This window comes from Ascaphus truei, chromosome 10, assembly GCF_040206685.1.
Source record: "Ascaphus truei isolate aAscTru1 chromosome 10, aAscTru1.hap1, whole genome shotgun sequence".
NCBI classification, from domain to species: domain Eukaryota; kingdom Metazoa; phylum Chordata; class Amphibia; order Anura; family Ascaphidae; genus Ascaphus; species Ascaphus truei.
Window position 1 is genome coordinate 37,007,032 of NC_134492.1, and position 21,922 is coordinate 37,028,953.

General features: G+C 43.4%; 1 protein-coding gene across 7 annotated transcripts in view; it reads right to left on the minus strand.

Moving 5' to 3' along the window:
• RALGPS2 (Ral GEF with PH domain and SH3 binding motif 2) overlaps positions 1-17,699 on the minus strand; it is a 139,898-nt gene extending 122,199 nt beyond the window's left edge. For 2 of the 7 annotated variants that reach the window (XM_075616601.1, XM_075616599.1), the window contains exon 1: positions 17,449-17,698. The gene's annotated coding sequence lies outside the window, so the exon portion shown is untranslated. Of the gene's footprint in view, positions 1-14,068; positions 14,217-17,448 lie in introns of all 7 variants that reach the window. The other 5 variants (XM_075616607.1, XM_075616603.1, XM_075616600.1 and 2 more) reach the window with 4 other exon arrangements.
• Between the last annotated feature and the right edge of the window lie 4,223 nt (positions 17,700-21,922).

Consider the following 21,922-nt stretch of genomic DNA (forward strand, 5'->3'; position numbering starts at 1 on the left):
TTCTGATCATTTGATTACTGTAAAAATAACTTCTCTGGACACACCCTGGAACTGTATGAGATACACTCAGAAAAGCCTTGCAGGTTCTAGCACATGAGATATACTGTGAGGGTTGGTTGAGCAAGTATTTTTTCACAACCCCAGCAGCAAAAAGGAGGAGGCGAGATATGAAACAAAGAAGAAGTCATACAGATATGTTTAAGCAGGCTTTGTCAAACAGGAGTAAAAAAAAAAACAACAACAACAATCGTGTCCAGTCACGTTAAGGACACGTACTACCAACATTATTCAGAGGTTCGTATATACATACACCAAATGGAAATGCAACCCTTCCTTTCACCATTATCGCCCGACAAACAGTGCTTACAAAAAAAAAAAATAATAAATAAAAAAAAATTAGTGTTTTATCTTTTTTTAAATTTCCACTGCCTTCCTGTACAGTTCTATTTTTCCAGATCTGTAAAGCTTCACACATTTGGAGCGATGCCTCACTTATTGGATGCGTCCAATTCTTTTCCCCATGGTCCGACTATGAATTCCTACGTTTTTTTTAATAAAGAACTGCACCAACCTTTATTCAAAAAACGATTTATAGTAGGCAATACATAGTATGTTTACATGGGTGTTAGAAATTAGATTTTAAGATGAATATTAGTTTAAAAAAAAAAAAAAAGTGTGTGGTGCAGTGCGTATTCTAATTTATACCATTTGTCAGTTTCAGTTTATGAGTTAAACTGCTCTAGGAGTCAGACGGGATAGCTTTTTCATACGACCAATAGAACAGCCTGGGCATTCTAACAGCTGCACAACAGCAACTTTTCTAATGTACATTATTTTTTTTTATTTTTATAACTGCTATTCTTCCAATTAAAATAAACAGGGAAGGTGGGGGTACAGAGAAAGAAAGAAAGAAAAAAGAGAAGGAGGGGGAAGAGGGTATTGTATGACAAGAGGTTGTGGTCAAAGTCCTTTAAGGTGTCGACTACAAATTTAAAAAGACACCAATATACCTGACCTGCTTAATCTAAAACCTCTAGATTAATCTCCATTTTTAAACAACAAAACATGGCCCTATATACCAGGGGTGCGTAAAGTTTTTGAGCTGCGCCCCCTTATGTACCAGCCTCAGCCCTCGCGCCCCCTTCTCCTGTGAACGCGCATCAAATGACGCAAGGGTCACGTGACATCACGTCACATCACATCACATCACAGCGTCATTTGACGCCACATTGTCATGACGATGTGACCAGAAGGGGCTGAATCCCAGTAAGATGAGGTTCTAGAGAACTCGCGCGGTCCCCCTGCATTTAATTGAAATGCCTCGGGGAAGAGCGCGGGGCCTCTGCAACTGCCTCGCGGCCCCCCCCCAAAAAAAAATCCTGCGCGCCCACATTTGCAAACCCCTGTTCTATACTACATCTTTAAAGTAAATTCATGCATGCTGTAGCGGTCTAGGACATTTGATCATGGACATTTTGCCGCGCCTCCCCCCCGCCGCTTCACTGCTAAAGTAAGTGACTAACCTTACCCCAAAACTCCCTAATGTTAACCCCTAATACTAACACTACCCTAAACCTTAACCCTATCCGCTAAAACCCCTTAAATTAATCCCTACCCTAAAATGTACCTTCTTGTTGAAGCGGCCAGCGGCATTGGGTCTCCCTGTGGCAAAAGGCCATCGGGGAGTTGGTCACGGAGGGACGGCCGCAAGCAGATGTCCCATTCCGTGCTGTAGGCCACATGCATGCTTTTTAATTTAAAAAAAAAAAAGCATGAATCATTGTAGTTCCAGGTGTATACAGACAATTATACATATTCAAAGAAAAACAATGCTGTATCTTTATTACTCCTACAGATTTAGTCTTGAAGGTATTTTGAGCCTGCAGTAGGTGCAAGCATGTCCAACATAAATTCTTCAGAAGGATCTTCCATTTAATTAGTAATGGGCAGCACTATCAGACTGCTTAAAGGCTTGGCATACCTAGAACACACATGCAACACCAAAAAGAAACTTTTTGCAACCAGCTTCAGAGATGACAGCCAAGCAATCTAAACACATGAGAAAATTCACCAGCACCATCCTCCAGAAATTATTTTGATACTTGTGCAGAAGACCATGTAAGTTAAGACATGTACATGCAAGACCAGTATATTTACCCATCTCTGTAGAGGGAACATTAGGCTACATTACTGACATTAATTTCCTTTGTCAACCTGGAAGGCCATCAGGACAGCTCAAATCAATTAACCAATACCCCAACAAGGCCCATGGGTATGCGTGCCCAAACGAGGGGGGGGGGGGGGGGGGATTTAGTGTTCTCAAAAGTACAACAACAAAAAAACGTTGAAAGGGACATCCATCTAAATCAGCAGGGAGCAGAATAAAGTACACAAAACAACTCATTTCAGCATTTTCAAGGCATAAGTATTAACTGCAGTCTCAAAATGTAACGCCATTGTGCAGCTTGTTTCTGATGTAATTTATTCAAATGTCATTTTTGTACTAAACTTATCTATTTGGTATTATTTGTGCTTTGTCGTTAAGGTACTTGAAACAAATATCAAAATAGTGGTATTCTAATTAGACAGACAATTGCATAATTTTCTAAGCCACTGAATATTAAAGCTGCAGTTCAGTCAATATCCTGCATGTGTGTTTTTTTTAATAAATCAGTTCTGTACTGTCAGAAAATACTTGTAGCATTTTTTATTTTTTTTTAAACAACTTTGAAAGACAATTTTTAATGTATTCTAATGTAACGAGCATTTTTGTTTCTATAGCAACCCTTTAGAAAGGCACAACCCCTTCCTTTTCTGTAACAGGCTCTGGCACACCCCTTTGTGAGTCCTGCCCCCCCCCCCCCCCCCCCCCAACAGCCGTGCACGAGCATGAGCATGGAGCACAAATGTATCAGTCATTTCCTGGTCACATGATCTTCCCCACAGAACTGACAGAGCAGCAGCAGAAAAGGAGAGTAGCTCAGAATGAATTAATTAAACCTTATTCCATTGCACATGTGTAGTTAATGTTAAATATTAACAACTTATTTAAAATCAAATCTGTATATATAATACTGTAAACAATATGTATATTTAATTTTATGGGAATGTGTACAATTCAATGTGTTATCAAAATTAATAATGGCTTGTTCTTGTATAGCGCTGCTAGTTTTACATAGCCCTTTACAGAGACATTTTCCAGGCACAGGGCCCTGCGGAGCTTAGGTATGTATGTGTGTGTATGATATAGATATATATGCACACGCACGCATACACATGCGCACACATGCGCACACACACACACACACACACACACGTATACATGCGCACACGCACACAAGCACACACATATACATCACATACATGCGCATATATACACGCACACAAACATGCGCACACGCACACACTGTGTGCGTATGTTTATGTGTGTATATATTTATGGTATTGCTTGACCTGAGGAAGACAGGAAAACTCTTGAAAGCTTGTCCTATGACACAAATTGTTGGTCCAAACAAAAAAAAGGTATCAATAAATACTAAAGAACGTGTGTGTGTGTGTGTGTGTGTGTGTGTGTGTGTGTGTGTGTGTGTGTGTGTGTGTGTGTGTGTGTGTGTGTGTGTGTGTGTGTGTGTGTGTACACACACACACACACCTCTATCTAGACAAATCACCCAAAAATCTACTCGCCCCAGTCCCACCTTTTAAAAAAAGAAATGGAATAAATTCATAGTAAGAACTAATAACATTTGTTTTTGACATAACTGTTTATTTATTGTATTACATTTATACTTTACTACAATTAGTCCTTGTTACTGTACATGGTTCCTTATGTGCGTGTGTGTAAGGGAAAATATTGGGTGACCTCACTAATCTAGTAAAAAAAGCCAGATATAAATGAGTGAGGGAGAGGGTGGGTGACTGTGAGGGAGAGGGTGGGTGACTGTGAGGGAGAGGGTGGGTGACTGTGAGGGAGAGGGTGGGTGACTGTGAGGGAGAGGGTGGGTGACTGTGAGGGAGAGGGTGGGTGACTGTGAGGGAGAGGGTGGGTGACTGTGAGGGAGAGGGTGGGTGACTGTGAGGGAGAGGGTGGGTGACTGTGAGGGAGAGGGTGGGTGACTGTGAGGGAGAGGGTGGGTGACTGTGAGGGAGAGGGTGGGTGACTGTGAGGGAGAGGGTGGGTGACTGTGAGGGAGAGGGTGGGTGACTGTGAGGGAGAGGGTGGGTGACTGTGAGGGAGAGGGTGGGTGACTGTGAGGGAGAGGGTGGGTGACTGTGAGGGAGAGGGTGGGTGACTGTGAGGGAGAGGGTGGGTGACTGTGAGGGAGAGGGTGGGTGACTGTGAGGGAGAGGGTGGGTGACTGTGAGGGAGAGGGTGGGTGACTGTGAGGGAGAAGGTGGGTGACTGAGGGAGAGGGTGGGTGGGTGACTGGGTACTTGTGGTGACATACATACATATATACATACAGAGTGGTTGACAAATCACCCAAAAATCTACTCGCCGAACCAAAAAAAAATCTACTCGCCACCTAGTCCCGCTCCCAATCACGCAATGCTTGGGCGTCCATAAGGAGGTCGCCAAGGGGTCAAATCCAGTCGCCACGGGCCTGTAGGTGAATAGATTTGTCGAACACTGTGTACACACACACACACACACACACACACACACACACTTCACCTCCCCCCCCCCCACCACAGGGGCAGCGCAGCCCCCCTGCATCTCCCGCGCGGGCAGGGAGGCAGGCACAAGGATCGGGGCAGAAGGGGGACACATCTCCCGCTCCCCCCTCCCACCGGGGGCAGCGCAACCCCCCTGCATCTCCCGCGCGGGCAGGGAGGCAGGCACAAGGATCGGGGCAGAAGGGTGGGAAGGGGGCACATCACCCGCTCTCCCCCCCCACCCCACTGGCGGCGCAAGCCCCCTCCATCTCCCACAGGCTGACAGCCACAGGGATCGAGGCAGAAGGGGGCACCACACAGCGGCAGATCGGGAGCGAGCACACGTCACTGGGAGACTCATGAATATTCATGAGCTTCCACTGACTGACAGAAGCAGATTAAAAACAAATGCCAGCTTTAAAAATGTCGCCAAATTTTGCCGATCAATACATGGGGAACGGATTGACCTGCAGCTATGCAGTTCTTTAGGTAGGTAGAGATTGCCCACATGAAGCTATTGAAGTAAAAAATATAATAAAAAAAAAAAAAAAAAAAGACTGAACTGCAGCTTTAAGGGCCAGATTTTCTAAATGGTGCCATAAAACACCTTACAGTCCATTCCAATGAAAGCGCCAAAGGGTTTCTTATGGCGTAGCACTTTTTAGTAGATATGGCCCTAGGTTTTCTGCAGAATTTTACTGAGAATAGAACTACACATTACAAAACGTCCTGATAATTATAACACTAGGCGGGCAGCCTTTGGCGCAGCCGAAGGAAAGCTAAAGGGTGTGAGCTACAGCCTTTTACGGACATTAGAAACACAGATCTACCTCACATCGCGGCTTGATGAATCCTGTGCCCCAGGGCTTAGCAATGCTTAGTAAATACAGCCCAAGTTTCCCTGTAGCCTTTCACTGGCATTAGCAACGCATAATACAAAACTCCCCCCAAAATTATAATATAGTAAACCCCTAATTTCCAAACCACCTTCTCTGCACCTCTGCAAATGCCTCCGATAAAGAATACTTCTATGGGAAGACCGGCAGTGTAAGGTGCAGTATCACTTTGTGTTAGGTTGCGCTTATAGTCCCAGCAACGGCGCGTCAAAGCAAGTACATGGAATCTGTCGCGTGTACCTATAGTAGAAGCGGCATGACGTTTTGGTCGCGATCGCTTTAAGTCAATGAAAATGGATTTTTCAGCAACCACGTGAGCGGTTCAGCCAATGAGGGCGAACCGCTCACGGCCACGCCCCTGCCACGCCCCCAGGTCGCCATCTCATGTCTAACACTACAAGCAAAAATTGCTGTTGCGACGGATGACGTCACATCGTCAGGACTATAGAAGGCAGAGAAGTTGACTCCCAAACAGGAGACCTGAAAATGTGTGTGGAGGTTTGATCTATAAGTAATATCCTCAGGAAATCAGAAAGTATGTTCGTTCTGTGCGCAGGAAGGAACAGCACAGACAGGCTCATTATAAAATGCACTGTGTTCTTTTTTTTGTAACAGGGAAACGTTTTTTTTTTGCCAAAATGGACGAGGATTTTGTTGGATTCAAAATAGTATTTCGCTTAATAGCTGACAAACTTACCAAAAGCAATAGATTCACTCGCAGGCAAAGGCCGTGTGATCAGGCGCACCTGCAACAGACCATTCGTGGCCTGTGGAGTCGGGAGGAGACGCGACCAAGAGCGGCTCTTATTCCATGTTTCAGGGCGTGCCCGTGAGCGCATCGCCCTCATTGGCTGAACCGCACACGTGGCCCGGCCGTCGCGAGACAAAAATCAAAAGATTTTTGTCTCGCCAAAAAAATTGGTCGCGCCGTCGCACTCGTGCACATTGCCTTATAGACTTGTGTGCGGCGCGTGCAACGTCACGCTTACTATGGCCGTCGGCTTATGAAAAGCACCAAGAAAACACTAACAAATGGGTACTTTAGTGCTCGTCGTTCATTAGTAAATCAGCGCATTCATTCATTAAGAGATTTCTCCTTACATGTGTCAGTTTTAGGGAAGAAACATTAATAATATTACTTTGGGGAAACTGAAGGGTTTAGGTTGAATGTCTTTTGATCCAATGCAAATAGGGATGACAATATGGTTCCGTATAGCATGCTAACATTGTTATGCAAACACGTCATTAAAGCGACAATGCTTCTCAAGATTTAGAGCATATCGTGAAGCCTAGAGTATAACCTTTTATGTATTTCATACAATATGTTCTCTCTTGCTTGTTTAGCACTGGCCATGTACAATGCGCTGTACAATTATTCCATGTAATGAAGAGCTTGCAATCTAATTGTAGTGCCTGATTAGTAGTAGTTTAGCGACAACAATTTAAATGTGTTCATGGCAATGACTATAATTTTAATCACAAAGTCGACAACAGGCTCTTGGACATGCACTTTGAGGAAGACTTCTTTACTTTAACCACTTCGCTGAAAGGTCGGCTGAGCCACATTAGGGGAGGATTTACTAAGCCCCGATAAGTGGTACTGGAGCTCCCGTATGAACTGCTGTTCAAGTCACTTGACAGTTGATGCAGGATCGAGCTCCAGAACTCTTTATTAGAGCTTAGAGAACACCGGCCATTGTTTGGCAATGTGTTGCAGTTAATGCTATAGTGCAGGGGCGGCCAACTCCAGTCCTCAAGGGCCACCAACAGCTCAGGTTTTAAGGATATCCCTGCATCAGCACAGGTGGTTCAGTCATTGGCTGAGCCACCTCTGCTGAAGCAGGGATATCCTTAAAACCTGAGCTGTTGGTGGCCCTTGAGGATGGAGTTTACCACCCCTGCTATAATGCAATGATCTATAGGACGATAACCCTTGGTTGTAAATCTAGCAGAAACGGGCAAAGGGGAGATTTGCACACACAAGTGTATTAGGAGAAAATATGATATTTGTTTTTAGTTTACCTTTGGTGCAACTAACCCTGCAAGAGGATTTACCCGCAGTGAGTCTCCATGGAGTTTACAAAAAATGGCAGAAATGAAAGTGGGGACTCACATATCCATTGCAGGCTCTGCATCTACCATAATGTGAAGGCTGAATTAACCCTTTTATTGCAATGGATATGTAAATGCACACCAATTTCTACAGTTTATGCAAATCTAGCAGACATCTCTGTCGTTTGTTGATGGAATATGGTAAAACATGACAATATTTTCCAATCACGGCTTGGTAGACCGAGATAATACATGTTGCATGAAATGGCACAAAGCAACACATTTACAGCCTGGGCACAGACTTAGTCACAGGGGCTGGCAACTAATCCTCCACATTCAAATAAAGAAAGCGGTTTGCAGTGTAAGATTATTTCACCCGAACGCATTACAGGTTCCCTTAGTTGTATATATGTAGCTTTTGGAAAACATTGCAGACTTACAAAATAATATTATGTACTTAGGCCTGGGGCGGTTTCAACAGGCAACTATGAATGCACGAAATTCAGATTCTATGAATCCGGTTTCTATGTTTAGTTTTATACTTTCACACTGGTCTCTTTGATGGTTGTTGTTGTTCGGACGAGGGGAGGAGAGACTGGATGAATGAGCTGGTTGGAGCTCTGAAGCTAATTTGGGTTACATCTAGAAAACCAGTAAACAGCAGCATCAGTGTAAAGGTGTTTATGACAACCAAAAATAACGTGCTTTACTTGGTAACGTAACTCAAAAGGGGGCTAAGTACTGTATAAAGAATCGGAATAAACCTTTATGTTGGAGAATTGACGCTTAGGGCCTAAATCAATATACAGTACCACAAAGATGCGATCGGCCACTGTGGGGTATTTTGAATTATACCCCCGGGGAGTCTCTGGAGCTGAACCATGTTTATTTCAGCTCTGGGGACCCCTGGTTTCTGAGATACGTACCACTGAAGGTTCCTCTCGTGAAGGTTTAAAGCTCCTGCGTCACGTAGGCCAATAGGAAGCCATGACTGCTTCCTATTGGCCTAGGCCAAACGAGTTTAGAACTCTTAGGCCGCGCTTATAGTCCCGGCAACAGAGCGACTGTTTGGTCGCGATCGCTGGCAGTCAATAAAAATTGACACCCCTGCCACCCGGTCGCCGTCCCTTGTCTCTTACACTATAAGCAAAAATCGCTTCTACAATGGCGACGGGTGAGTCGCCAGGACTATAAGCGCAGCCTTATTGTTCACCCTGAAGACAATCCTAGGGCTACATTTGGCGATATCTCGGAAGGCAGAGGGTCCCCGGAGCTGAAACTAAAAAAGTTCAGCTCTGTAAACTCCCTGCTTGCCACCAACATTTAAAAAAATAATTTAAAAATAAAATTGAAAAAAAATAAAAATCTATTAAGTATTGTAGCAAATATTGAGAGGTATTTGGCTATGGGCTGCATGAATGTAGCTTTCAGGCTATAACTTGATAGTTATTAAACAGCTTAAGTTACAAGACAAACTTGTAAATGCAGAGAAGGGTGGTGGTGTTTTTGCCTTATGGCAAGTTCAATACATGTTATTAAATGGGTGTGCGCAATTCATTCTATTGAGTGAGTTTTAACACTTTCACAAGCAGAGCAACAGAGATCAATGGAAAGCGCATGTTGGAACAAGCAAACCTTACTAATGGTGTGAGAAAAAAAAAAATCACGCATCATTACAAATAATACTACTCATCTCTCCCCCACGTAGACAATTTCAATATTTTGTAGGCGTGTCAATTAGAAACAATTAAAGTCACCTTAAGAGATTATAAAGAAAACAAGTTTTAAACCAATATGCAGAGTACAGTTAGAAACGTACATTGTGGGGTTTTACATTTCAAGTAAAAAAAGATTGTAGTGTAAAGGGTGTCCAATATGTAACCTCAGAATTATTTCTGGCAAACAGATTTGCCTTTTTCTGACATCAGCTAAAGTAGCTTTTTAAACTCTTCGCTAAAAATGAACTATGTATTTAACAAAAGAAATAAAACAATGCAAGTTACATAAAACTGTATTGCTGATCAGGGTATTCCTTTAAAGCTTAAGGACGCACAGGCCTGCAAACAAATGTGTTAGAATTTATTTTGCACTGCAGTACATTTGTTAACTCCTTATGAAAAAAAGTAGAAAAGTTTGACAATTCCCTGCTGACAGGAATTCTATTTATGCTGCTAGCTTAGTAGGGAACAACATTTAATTCCATAAAATGCTTTGAAGAAATATTTGTGTCTGCTGACTGTCAGTTCTGGAACACTTTAGTATCAAGGTGCCAAGCAATGTACATAGTATTGTACACAGTATGCCAGCTCTGCTTCCTCCTACAAACAATATCAATCACAGGCTACACTTACTTTTCAAAGCACGAGCTTTCCCAGGGGGAGAATGTTTAAATGCACCACCATGAATATGACATTATCACGTTAGCTGAGAAAATCGTGCACGACACAAATAGAAGAGCACAGATCGACTGATCAAAGGATATTGGGGATAAAATGCAGAAGGTTTCAAAATCAGGTCATGCAATTTCAATTTTCCCTAATTATCCACGATAAAATACAGCTGTAAATCCCCACTTGTTTTGTTAAATGATGGCTGTTAAAATGCATTGGAGTGTAATGTTTATAAGGTACAATGGCGGTTTAAGCATTACCAGTTCCAAATATTAGTCAGTCAAATAAGCAGGATGACACTGTAGGGGTTAAAAAATAGCAGATGTATGGAATTACCCTTATAGACATATGCAACGTGTGGGACTCAACAGCTGGAGACTACATATAGATGATAAATAACCATAAAGAGTGTTATAACTAATCAATGTGAAGTTCTACTGTTTTTGCAACAATGCTGACATTGGGGTATAAAAAACAACGAGCAGATTGGATCTCTCCCCCAATCACCCCCAAGAACTTGGTATCAAAATTTCACATCAGTTAATTTTTTTATACAACGTCCAAGTTGGGAGATGCTTGCTAATTATTGTGCAAAGCAACAAAGCCCACTCCAGAAAGGTTGTATTTATTACTACTCATTATCTCTGTCTAAGGCCGCGTTTATAGTGCCGGCGACGTCGCCGTGTGCGCTTATAGTAAGCTCGACAGCGACAGAGCGAAAACTGGTAGCCGGCAATATTTGATTTTTCAATGGCTGTCGCCTCATGTGACAGCCCCTGAACCAATCAATTGCCAGGAAACCCGCTACGCTGCCGCACAGCGAAATATAACTTTCGCCTGTGGCGATGGCACTATAAGCGCGGCCTTAGGCATGTGCTGCTTTAACATTTTTTGTTTTTTTTCCCCCCTTAACTTACAATTGTATTGGTTATTTAAACAAAATTATAAATAAACAGGGTGACAAAAAAAAAAAAAAAGGGGGTGGGGAGAACAGTCACAATAAAATACCATCTTGAACATATTGAAGTACAATTCTAACATAGCTTCCTTCCAATATTATTCCACTTTTGATCACTTGTTACACATATAAACAGTGTATGACGACATGCTTGAAAGAAGTGTAGAACAACTTGGAGGTAGGGGAGAGGGGTATGGGAACACAGAAAGGGAGAAGAACTGAAATTGAAGGAAAAAAGGGAAGGGTAAGTACCATGCATCTCTTTATCGGAGGGTACACATGCTTTTATTTACATAGCACTTCACAGCCGTAATACACGTGACATAATAATATAATGCAATCGGAATAAGCGCTTCAGACATGACAGTAACAATAGGAAGGGGAGTTACTGCCACAAAGAGCTTACAATCCAAGTGGTCATTAGGGAGAAGTTACAGAGGCAGTAGGAGGGGTTTATAGTAAGAGCATCTGAAAGGGGAAGGTCAGTGATTCTGAGCAGTATGGTATCAGCCAGAAGAGATACCTATATGCTTTATTAAAGGAGGTGTGGTTTTAAAAGGTGAAGAGAAAGGGTCCCAGTCGAATATTGAGGGGAAGGACATTCCAGATGTGTAAGGCAGCTGGCGAGAAAGGTTTTAGGCAGGAAAGGGCTTTAGGCTGCAGCCATAGTGCGCGTGTGCGACAGAGCGCTAGTAGGCACGCTCGCCTGTCGCCTCAGATCTGTGGACTCTGTCCACTCGCGACGGGGAGGTATGGTCGTGACATCGCCATGCTGGTTTGCCCTCATTGGTGTAAACACTCATGTGACGTGGCCATTGAACGCAAAAAAAAATCTACGTTTTTTTTGTCTGCTCAAAATTCTGCCACCATGCAGCACACATCGCATAGTGCGCAGCATGGCCGGACTGGTGCACTTACATGAATTTGTTAGCGCAGCGCGCACCGTCGCATGCACTATGTCCACAGCCTTAGATACAAAAAGGGGTAGACAGAAGACATCCTTGAGTAGAAAGCAAGAGTCAAGCATGTGCATAGCGAGAATTTAGGGCTAAGGCTGCGTCCATAGATGGACCAGCCGTGCTGAGGCGTGCAGACGCTCCGCACTGATCCCCTGCATCCTCAATGAGGATGCCTTGAGAGGGGGCTCACGCGAGCATCCGCAGGCGTGCTCAGGCTTTGGAGTTTTCAGCCGAGCGCCAAGCTGTTTTTCAGCGCGCTGTCGGCTGAAAACCTCCAATCAGCCTGAAGCAGCGTCAATGTCACGGCGCCGTGACGTCGGCGCCGTGACATTGACGTCAGTGCGTCGCGGGCGATTGGCCCAGCGACGTCACTGCCCCGCCTCCAACCACCTCCCCCCCGGCTCCCTTCGCACACGCTGGCTCGCCTGCAAGTCCGTGCCATCGCGCTGACTGAAGCAGGCGAGCCTCAGCGTTAGCGCGCCTCCGCTCTCCCCACACCTCTATGGCCCGGGCCTAAGATGCAAGGAGCGGCAGAAAAATGTATAGCCTTAAAAGTGAAGGGGGAGAATTTTGTAAGTAATATGTGATTTGATAGGAAGCCAGAAGAGGGACAATTTGGCAATGTTAGTCCAAATGTCAGTCCAGCCCCGTATCACTAGCTGCTCTCCTATATCTTCTTCCCACTTTCTGTTGTGGCATTGTTCATTTTCTGCTGTGATGGGTAAAGAGATGCTACTAGGCCTTTAATGGATTGAGTCTGCATATTCTTTCAAATTGTGTGTTTTGTTGAGGGCTTATGTGAAATTGTTTCAAGAAAATGTTTTAAATCGGAGCATACTTGAGTAAGTCTTATCTGGAATTTGGTGAGACTCCTTTTTAGTACTTGTGATAAGAGCTTTTGGGTTTGGAGTTGTAAGGTAACAAAAGGATACACACAGCTCAATAGGGGGGGGGGGGGGGGAAGAAGGGGAAGGATTCCAAGCAACTGGAGACTCCCACTGACAGAACTTGAAACTTAAAAAGGACAAAAGCCATAAAACTTACTGTCCGGAAACAAAAACAAAAAAAATTATATATAACTATTGTCAGAAGAAAAAAAAAAAACCTTGTCCAGTGAAAACATCCACCCAGTATACATATTCAAAAGATAAGTGGGACAGGACTGTCCTGAAAGTTTTATCTGCCAAAAACTGCTCTCTGGCCTTGGACAGTGCCTTATCTTTAAACTTTTCTTGAGTTCTATAAACAAAGCCGGGGAGTTTGAGAACAGAACACACGTCCTGTGAATTCATGACTAACCAGAGTAAACTCTAGCATGAGATGCCACTGGCTGTACGCCATGAAGCAACACACTATAAAACCTATTCATATTGACATATAACGTTTCAAAAGAAGAAGAAGGTATTAGAGAGACAGTCTTGGTGTAATTTGACTCTTGATTACTAAATGATTTATAAAAAAAAAATGTTAAAAAAAAAAAATGAGACTTTTTTTTAAAAAGGAGTGGAGAAAGACCTGCAAATAAACAAACACCCAATAATTCTCCAAAGAGAGCCAACCTTCTTTTAACACTTAAGACAATGGCATACAAAGAGCAAGCTCTATATCACCTTCTTCAAATAGTCAGTGCGTTAACCGCCAGGTTAGCCTTCAAACCACTGCAATCAACTAAACATAATCCATGTGTTTAAAGCAGCAGTCCAAGCATTCGGCGTTTTGTTTTCTTGTTTTTTGTTTTTTTTAATTTATGGGGTTTAGCTTCAGAGACCCCTTGCTTCAATGATAAACCAGTCTGTTTGGATTGCTGCTTTAAACTACAAATTGCAATAAGATTACATGAAGTATTTAACTCTGATAATGTAGTAATCTACACATACAATAATTAAAATGTGTTATTATTTTGGCATCCTCCCTAAACATACTGCATTACCAATCAATGTAGAGTATGAGTGTACTGTACACTAAAGAGCAATTCAAATGAAGGATTTAGCAGCAGGACATTCCTCTTCCATATATGCCACACCTAGCAGAATTGGACTTTAGGAAGGGGAGCAGGAATGTGCCCAACTGTCTGGACCCTACACATTTAGATTAGATCTCAATAACAAAATTAATTGCGTAGCTCAACTGATTGTCAATCGCCTACAGAAAACTCACGCTGTGTATAAGGTTTCTCCTGGTGGTTATTACCATCACTGTAAGGACTGCAGAGGTATAATGCACAGCAAACGTTTTAGGCAAAACGTTAAATACTGTATCCTAATCCTGTTTAGGATACCATTCCTTATTCTCACATATCGTTCTTCTGGAAAGAGTATAGAAGTACTCAACATCAGTTTACAAGAACTAACATTACATTTTCAACATAATTTACCAATCAAACAATTAAAGGGGAAATAAATACACCTAGGACCCTCCTAAGTAAACCAATACCACTGACATGTTAATGGGGTCTCATCTGGGTAATTGATATGTTTTTTACCCAAATATGACACCCATGAATTAGTATTCTATTTTTTTTAAATCAGATTTGGGAGGGGTTTGATTTCCTCTGGCTGCTCCCTTTTGTGTGTTCCGAGTGTGTTTATACTGCCAGAGTCCCACATCTTTATTGGTTCTCTGATGAGGACAGGGTGGGATAAGGGTAAAGAAAACACTTGATTGACATATACTTCACCATTCAGAGGGCCTAAGAATTGAAATTCGCAGAATATATTTGGGATTGCACCTTTAATGGTCCTCGGAACAACAATTAAGATGGTTCAGATCTGGAGATCCCCTGATAGATATAGACACACACACTTTACTCTTTTAACTTAGCTGTATGTACTGTCATTTTTAACAGCATGGTACAACTTGAATACAGAATTGTCTTTCCTTCACTGTGTGAAGTTACTTAAAACAAAAAGCCAACCAAACAAATGACACTGAAATAAGGGTATTTATAACAAACATGCATTCAATGTAAGTTATCTTAAACATGACCCACCATAAATGTATACAGGCAGTCCTCGTTTTACAACGCTTCGCTTTACAACGAATGGCTTATCCAACGCTATGCAATGCATACCTATATTCATTTTTACAACGCCAAAATGGCTTATCCAACGCTCTTACAACGTTGTGTATGTGTGTATATATATACACATTCACATAAACAACGTTGCAAAGCGTCCTTAGAGCATATATATATATAATATTATACTATATAATATTATATTATACTATATAATATATTATTTATTATGTTATATTATATATATAATACAGTATAAACACTATATAATTTATGTGTGTGCTGCATATCTTATTGCCTGCATAAAATATTTGGTGTATTTTAGTGTTAAAAATGCCTTCAGGAACGGAACCTTTCATTTAAACAGTGTTCCTATGGGAAAACGTGTTTCGCTTTACAACGTTTCGCTTTACAACGCCATTTTGAGTAACGCATTGTGTCGGATAACCGAGGACTACCTGTACATGGATTTTGTTTCACTGAACAAACAAATAACGCTGACAGTAAGCACATTCACGTGGGATTGCAAATGCATTTCCAATTTGTAAAAGGTGGTGCTGCAGATAGGTTTGCTATGTCACAGGCGCTTCTGGCAGCTAGGAGGTTAAGTAAACTAATGAAAGTTGTAAACCAAGACTGTACATTATGCAAACTAATAATGCAGTCCAGCTCTGAACATGATTGAAAATGGCAAATTAATGGCAGAGATCAACACTGCAAGGGGGAGGGCAAGAGCGGGGAAATCCTTAACCAATATATACTGTATTTTCGAACATAGATTTCAGCATCCCAAATGACCCGAGACCATCTGTGCCTCACAGCGTCCTGTCAAAGCACAGACACCAAACAACATCATCTGTGCAGACAGAAGGTCTCTCCAACTGAAATTTGCAGGACAAATGGCATCCTGTCAATTCAACTCAACATAGGAAAACATCTTCAAGACAGGTGGTTACTAGTACAACCAATTGCATTCCTTATTACCTAGAAAGTTACCACTTAGCCTAGTTTGTTTTCCTAAGAAGTCACAGGACACCATACATCACATACTGAGTACTTCCTGACATTATACACTTACTGGCTTAACCCTTTTGCTGCCAGTGGTCCATCTGTAAAAACATGTATTTATGGATATACCAGATGGTTTGTTAGAGCAGCGGTGCGCAAACTGTGGGGCGCGACCCCCAGGGGGGGCGCGAGACTGCCGACGGGGGGCGCGGGGTTTACAGAGGCCCCGCGCGCTTCCCGAAGGCACTTAAATTAAGTGCCGGGGGAGCTGCAGGGCCTCTGTAAACCATACTTACCCGTGGCTCCGGCGGCTTCCTCCCGGCGTCGCCATGGCAACGCAGCGTCAAAATGACGCTGTGAGGTCATGTGACGCCACGTTGCTATGGCAACGTGACGTCATTACGCCGGAGCGAGGGTAAGTTGGGGTTGGGGGGGGCGCGGGAGTGAGGGGACAGCCGGCAGGGGGGCGCAGGGAAAAAAGTTTGCGCCCCCCTGTGTTAGAGCACTCCTATAAACCCCTAACTTAAATAAAACACATTTCAGAAAATGTATAAAGGTACAAAGCAGATAAAGAATAAGATAATGCAAGAACTAAAGAAAGAGACTATGCCTAAACTGACTTAGAGCCATTATATCTCCTCTATTCCACAACTCACATGACCAGACCACTGTAGCCTCATTGGTAAACAAGTTGTGGTCGGTCACAAGAAGAAGCCCCCAAGTCACAGAGACTTGCACCATGTACACAGTCTTGCAATTGTAAGATTGAGGGATTCACTCCATGCATGTGCAATTCCAAGAGAGACACATGCAAGAAAAAACAAATGTTATGAATTGAATCAAGTGTATATCTGGCATGCATTGTGTGTATGCGCACAGATTATATAACCATGGATGTTATATATTATATAAATATAAATGCATAATACAGGCAGTCCTCGGTTATCCACCGGAATCCGTTCTGGAAGTAGCGTTGGATAGTGAAACCATTGTAAAGTGAGTCCCATGTTAATCAGTGGCGGTGAGCGCTGGATAACGCATTCCGGCGTCGAAAAGCGACCCATAGGGAGGCATTGTAAAGCGTTGGATATGCCATTCGGTGTAAAGTGAAACGTTGGATAGCGAGGACTACCTGTATACACAAATAATGCATGCCCATTGTGTATCAGTAAAACACACACACAAAACTGGGACTCATACCCCACTATACCTACATTGCACATACACACCTTGCATAAACTAACCCAAACACCACATATAAGTGCACCCATTCTGTGTATAGCTGTGTCATGCACACATGCCCTGTGTGTACACATCACCAGCCTCTCCCGTCAGTCAGGATCACATCACTGTAGTGAAGGGAACAAGTTCCCACACGAGGGGTGACAGGGAGCGGCCGCGGGTACCGCTCCACCTCCTGCTGGGCGGCCGGGGGGGGCACGCACACACCCCCAACCCCCTGGACCGGGCCCGTTGCCAGCCCCCCTCCTCTTTGTCGGTCTGCTTAACTCACCTGCCCCGTTGCTAGCTCAGGGAAAGGCTCCCCGGTGTCTCCCCGCAGCTCTGTGTGTGTGGGGGGCCGTTGTTCTGGCTGTTTTTGTCTTTTCTCTCATTCAGACGCCAGAGGAGGGCGCGCGACACTCCCGGCACGAGCCTGCGCGCTCCCGCTAGCCAGCTGCTTGGGGGGGGGCGGGACCTTGGAAAAAGAGAGTCCGGCGAGATGACATGTGCGTGCGCGGTCGCGCTAGCCAGCTGCTTGGGGGGTTAGGGGAGGAAGGAGGGAGGGGAGTCCCTGCGAGATGACAAGGGCGTGCGCGCTCCCGGCATCCAGGCAGTGGCTGAAAGGAGGAGGCGCGCGTTGGGGGCGTGGCCAGTCAGTGAGTGGGCGTGGCTAGGTTTAACCACGTCGGTGCCACAAGCCCAACGAAGTTGAGTGGATGTGGACCAGAGCCTTTAGCATGTTTCATAGGCTTCCATTATAATACAATGGCGGTTTTAATAAGAGACTCTGTGAGATTATTGATGCTAGCAATAATTTAAAAAGAACTGATTATATAATAGTAATATAAAACAGATCAGAGATCAGCACTCACATGTATTACACATATTTATGTTAATAATTATAGATCAGAAAAATAGAATTCCCAAAGATGTCATATTTAATATATAAATGTATATAAAAATTGATTGTACATTTATATATAAAAAAAAAAAAGGTCCGAAAGAGAATAGAACATGAGAAAAATAAACAATGACATTTAAAAAAATGCCAAAAAACATTTAAAAAACAAACAAAAAAAAAAAAACTTGGTAAAATCATGCATATATATTAATATTATTATATTACATTCATATATTATAATAATAAAATACTTCGGTTGAACAAAGCATGCAAATGAGGGATAGTAATGTTTATGGACAATAATGTGACTTTTAGTGAAACAGACTTGGCATGTTTAGGAGGCTGTTGGTGCTGGTGCTGGTAATGAGTGGGATTTTCCCGCGCATTAAGATTTTGTACATCTGAATGGTGTAATACCACATGTAGGATTTATCCATTATGATTGGTGTCTAGTTATACTCACATACCTGCTTCACGTTGCATTGCCAGCAACTAACCTCACACTGATGAGACCCAAAAGGTTGAAACCGCTGTCCGTGAGTAGGTTTACTGGCTTTGCACTTCTTTAACCCAGGCTGCGCTGAAAAAGCGGTGTAATGCGGCAGGCATACGTTTATAGGGGCCCATGTTACAATGGATACGAAGTAAACAGTGACAAACTGCTCATTTGCATGTCATTACCCAGAATCCCTGGCTGCCGTGGAAGCACTGTATTCTAACAGATAATGGGGAAGGGCAGTGTGGCAGACCTGTCTGAGACGTGAATGTGCTCACACAGGGTATTTTTTATTTGCTGTCTGAGATATGTAAATTGTGATTGGATTACTTTGGGAATGACAAAATAAATAAAAGCAGAGCTGATGCAAACTACACTAATGTTTTATTTCATCGCCATCTTCCATCAGCATCTTTCTATTTGGAGTGAACCGGGTGGTGGCGTTTAAAAAAAAGTGACATTTGTTCTGGAATAGTTTTGGGGTCTCCCCATGACAGCCCATATTTACTTAGTGGTGCCTAGCCATAAGACAGCTTACATCCCATTGATTCGTGTCGCGCCTATTCTTAGGCCGCGATTATAGTGAGCGCGACGGTGCATGTGATTTTGCGCGCATGCGCGAACAAAGTGCAGCAGCTTTGTACGGGCCGGCTATAGTGCGCAAGAACGCAGGCACGATGAAGAGCGGGCGCGAGCGGCAGATTTTTCAGAAGACAAATTATTTGGTCTTTTCGCGCGACGGCCGCGTCACCTGAGCGGTTCAGCCAATGAGGGCGAACCAGCCTGGTGACGTCTCTGCCACGCCCCCATCTAAAAGTGCACACGTCGCTCGGGTGCTAGGCGCGCACGACGCCAATGCGCTCCGGCACACGCAACTACTATATACGCGGCTTAAGGTTAGAGATCTCACAGACGTCAGTGCACTGTATCCATTCACTGAATATGTCAGAAATTCAATGTATCACCTCCGAACTCACAAACAACTTTAATGGCTTTAATAGCAGATTTACAGCAACACAACACATTTCAGGGGGTAACCCCTTTATCATGTGCAATGAGATTTTACCTGGCAAGGGGTTACCCCTGAAACGTTGTGTTGTGTCGCTGTAAGTCTGCTATTAAAGCCACTAAATGATTTTGATACTACGCTTGTGTTGGCAAGTTGTAATGTGAGTGCGGAGGGATACATTGAATTTCTTCAATGTTAGGCTTCGTCCCCCGTGCCGCGGACATGCTCGAGAGTGGTGATGTCATCAACTCTACACGCATGAGCGTTTGGATGTACGGCAACTTTTCCTGTAAGCGCGAGCTGGGGGGGGGGGAGGCGTGGCCAAAGAAAACACTGATTGGCGCCTGATTGGCTGAGGAGGTCACGTGACCCCTCAGCGCTCCTCAAAGTCAATTAAGTTGACGTGACCGTGGCTGGCCAAATTTAAATTAATTGTGCTGACCGCGCCAAGCGCGGTCAGCGGCAGCGTGGACGCAGCCTGGCATGGAGCAGCAGTTCACTGCTTCTCTCCTCCTTGCCACACTTGATGATTGTTCCAGAGAAAGGATACCTGACCATGGATCTGCTGAGTGCAGATCGTGCCCGAAATACATGGGTTTGTGATTCACTGAATATTTCCATCAAAATGTAATTTTTCACCATGTGGAGCCTCAGAAGCACTACTCATTCTGTCGGCAAATCTCCCAAATGTAAGATGATATTTAATAACATATCCCGATAGTTTATACTGTGATCTAATATTTCCTTTTCTCCCTTTCTGAAAAGTAATTTTGCTGCATTTTCACCTACTGTACTTATATCTGACTGGCATTAGTGGTTTCCATGGCAACCGTTATAGCTTTATACTGGTAAAGAGCAGCAGCCATTTTAAATTCCCAGTAGAAATTGATTAACTCCAGGGACTGCAACTGCCTAATTTGCCCTTTCATTGCCAGCGGGGCCTGCAACCCATTGCAATGCGTTACTGGCCCTTCTTGCCGGGAAAGATTAAATAAAAACATTTGCATATATACTTTGCAGACCTCTGTGGGCAGCAAGGTATCAGTCCTAGAGTTTATTAGATGCATTTCTCCATCTGTCACTCACTGTGATATTTGAGATAATTATTACTCTCTATCTTTTTTTTATGCATTGGGTGCTAACATATTCTGCAGCGCAGTACAAAGTGGGGATAGCAACAAAACATTAAATACATCAAACTTACAACATAGTGAAACAATAGGTAATGAGGTCCCTGTTCAGAGAAGCTGCCAAACTAAAATCTCACACACGCTGTCTCGTTTTGCCCCGTGAGCCACATTCACATTTCCGTATTATTATTTGTTATCACAGCTTTCTCTTGTTTTAGGCGTGACGGGCGTCAAATGTTACACCGTGAAATATATTACAACACAGGGCACTAGTTATGTATCCTTTTCTTTCCTTTGCAAAGCCAGTATAACCAGCCTCACACTGACAAGACCCAAAAGGTCGGAAAAAGGCCGTCTGTGAGTGGGTTAACTGGCTTTGCACTTCTTTAACCCGGGCTGTGCTGAAAAGCTGTGTAATGCGGCAGGCATAAGCTGGTAGGGGTCCATGTTAAAATGGATTTGAAGCAAAACATAACACACTGAGGTGCTCATTTGCATGTCATTACCCAGAATCCTTGGCTGCAGTGGAAGCACTGCATTCTAAGAGATAATGGGGAAAGGCAGGGTTGCAGACCTGTCTGGGACATGTGAATGTGCTCACACAGGGTATTTTTATGTGCTTTTTTTAAGACCACACTTTGTGTTTTGTGCCAAGCGCATGTTAATGACATGCTAATGATCGTTTGCGTTGGTTGAGCCTCAGTTTTGCAGCCTGGACACTTTGATAATTAACCCTTCACATTGTCCTAAATAAATAGGAGGGCTCGTTTCATTATATCAGTTGTACATGATCCCAAAGAGGTTTGTTTATCAAAGTCTCCCGGCCTCAAAACCCATGAAAAAAACATGCAGTGAGGGAGGGGGGGGGGGAAAGGGGGGCAGGTTATGTATTAAGATCTCTGGCTGCAACATAGTAAAACCCGGACCAAAAAACATCAAAGAAAAACAATCCCATTGACAGCAACTGAAATGTTTCTTTGATAAATCTGGTGTCATTGTTTTGCACAGGTGTTTGTCCTAGCTAACCAGCAGGGAGACTAAATCAGCTGTGGCTGCGGGTGTGTGACAGTTCTGTGCCCTAAAACAAATGCAGCATATACTGTATGTATACCTTTATTTATACAGCGCCATCCATGTATATAGCGCGTCACAGCAGTAACACGCGTGACATAATAATATGACGCGTAATGGGAAAAAGCGCTTCAGACGTAAAAGTAAAACTAGAAAAAA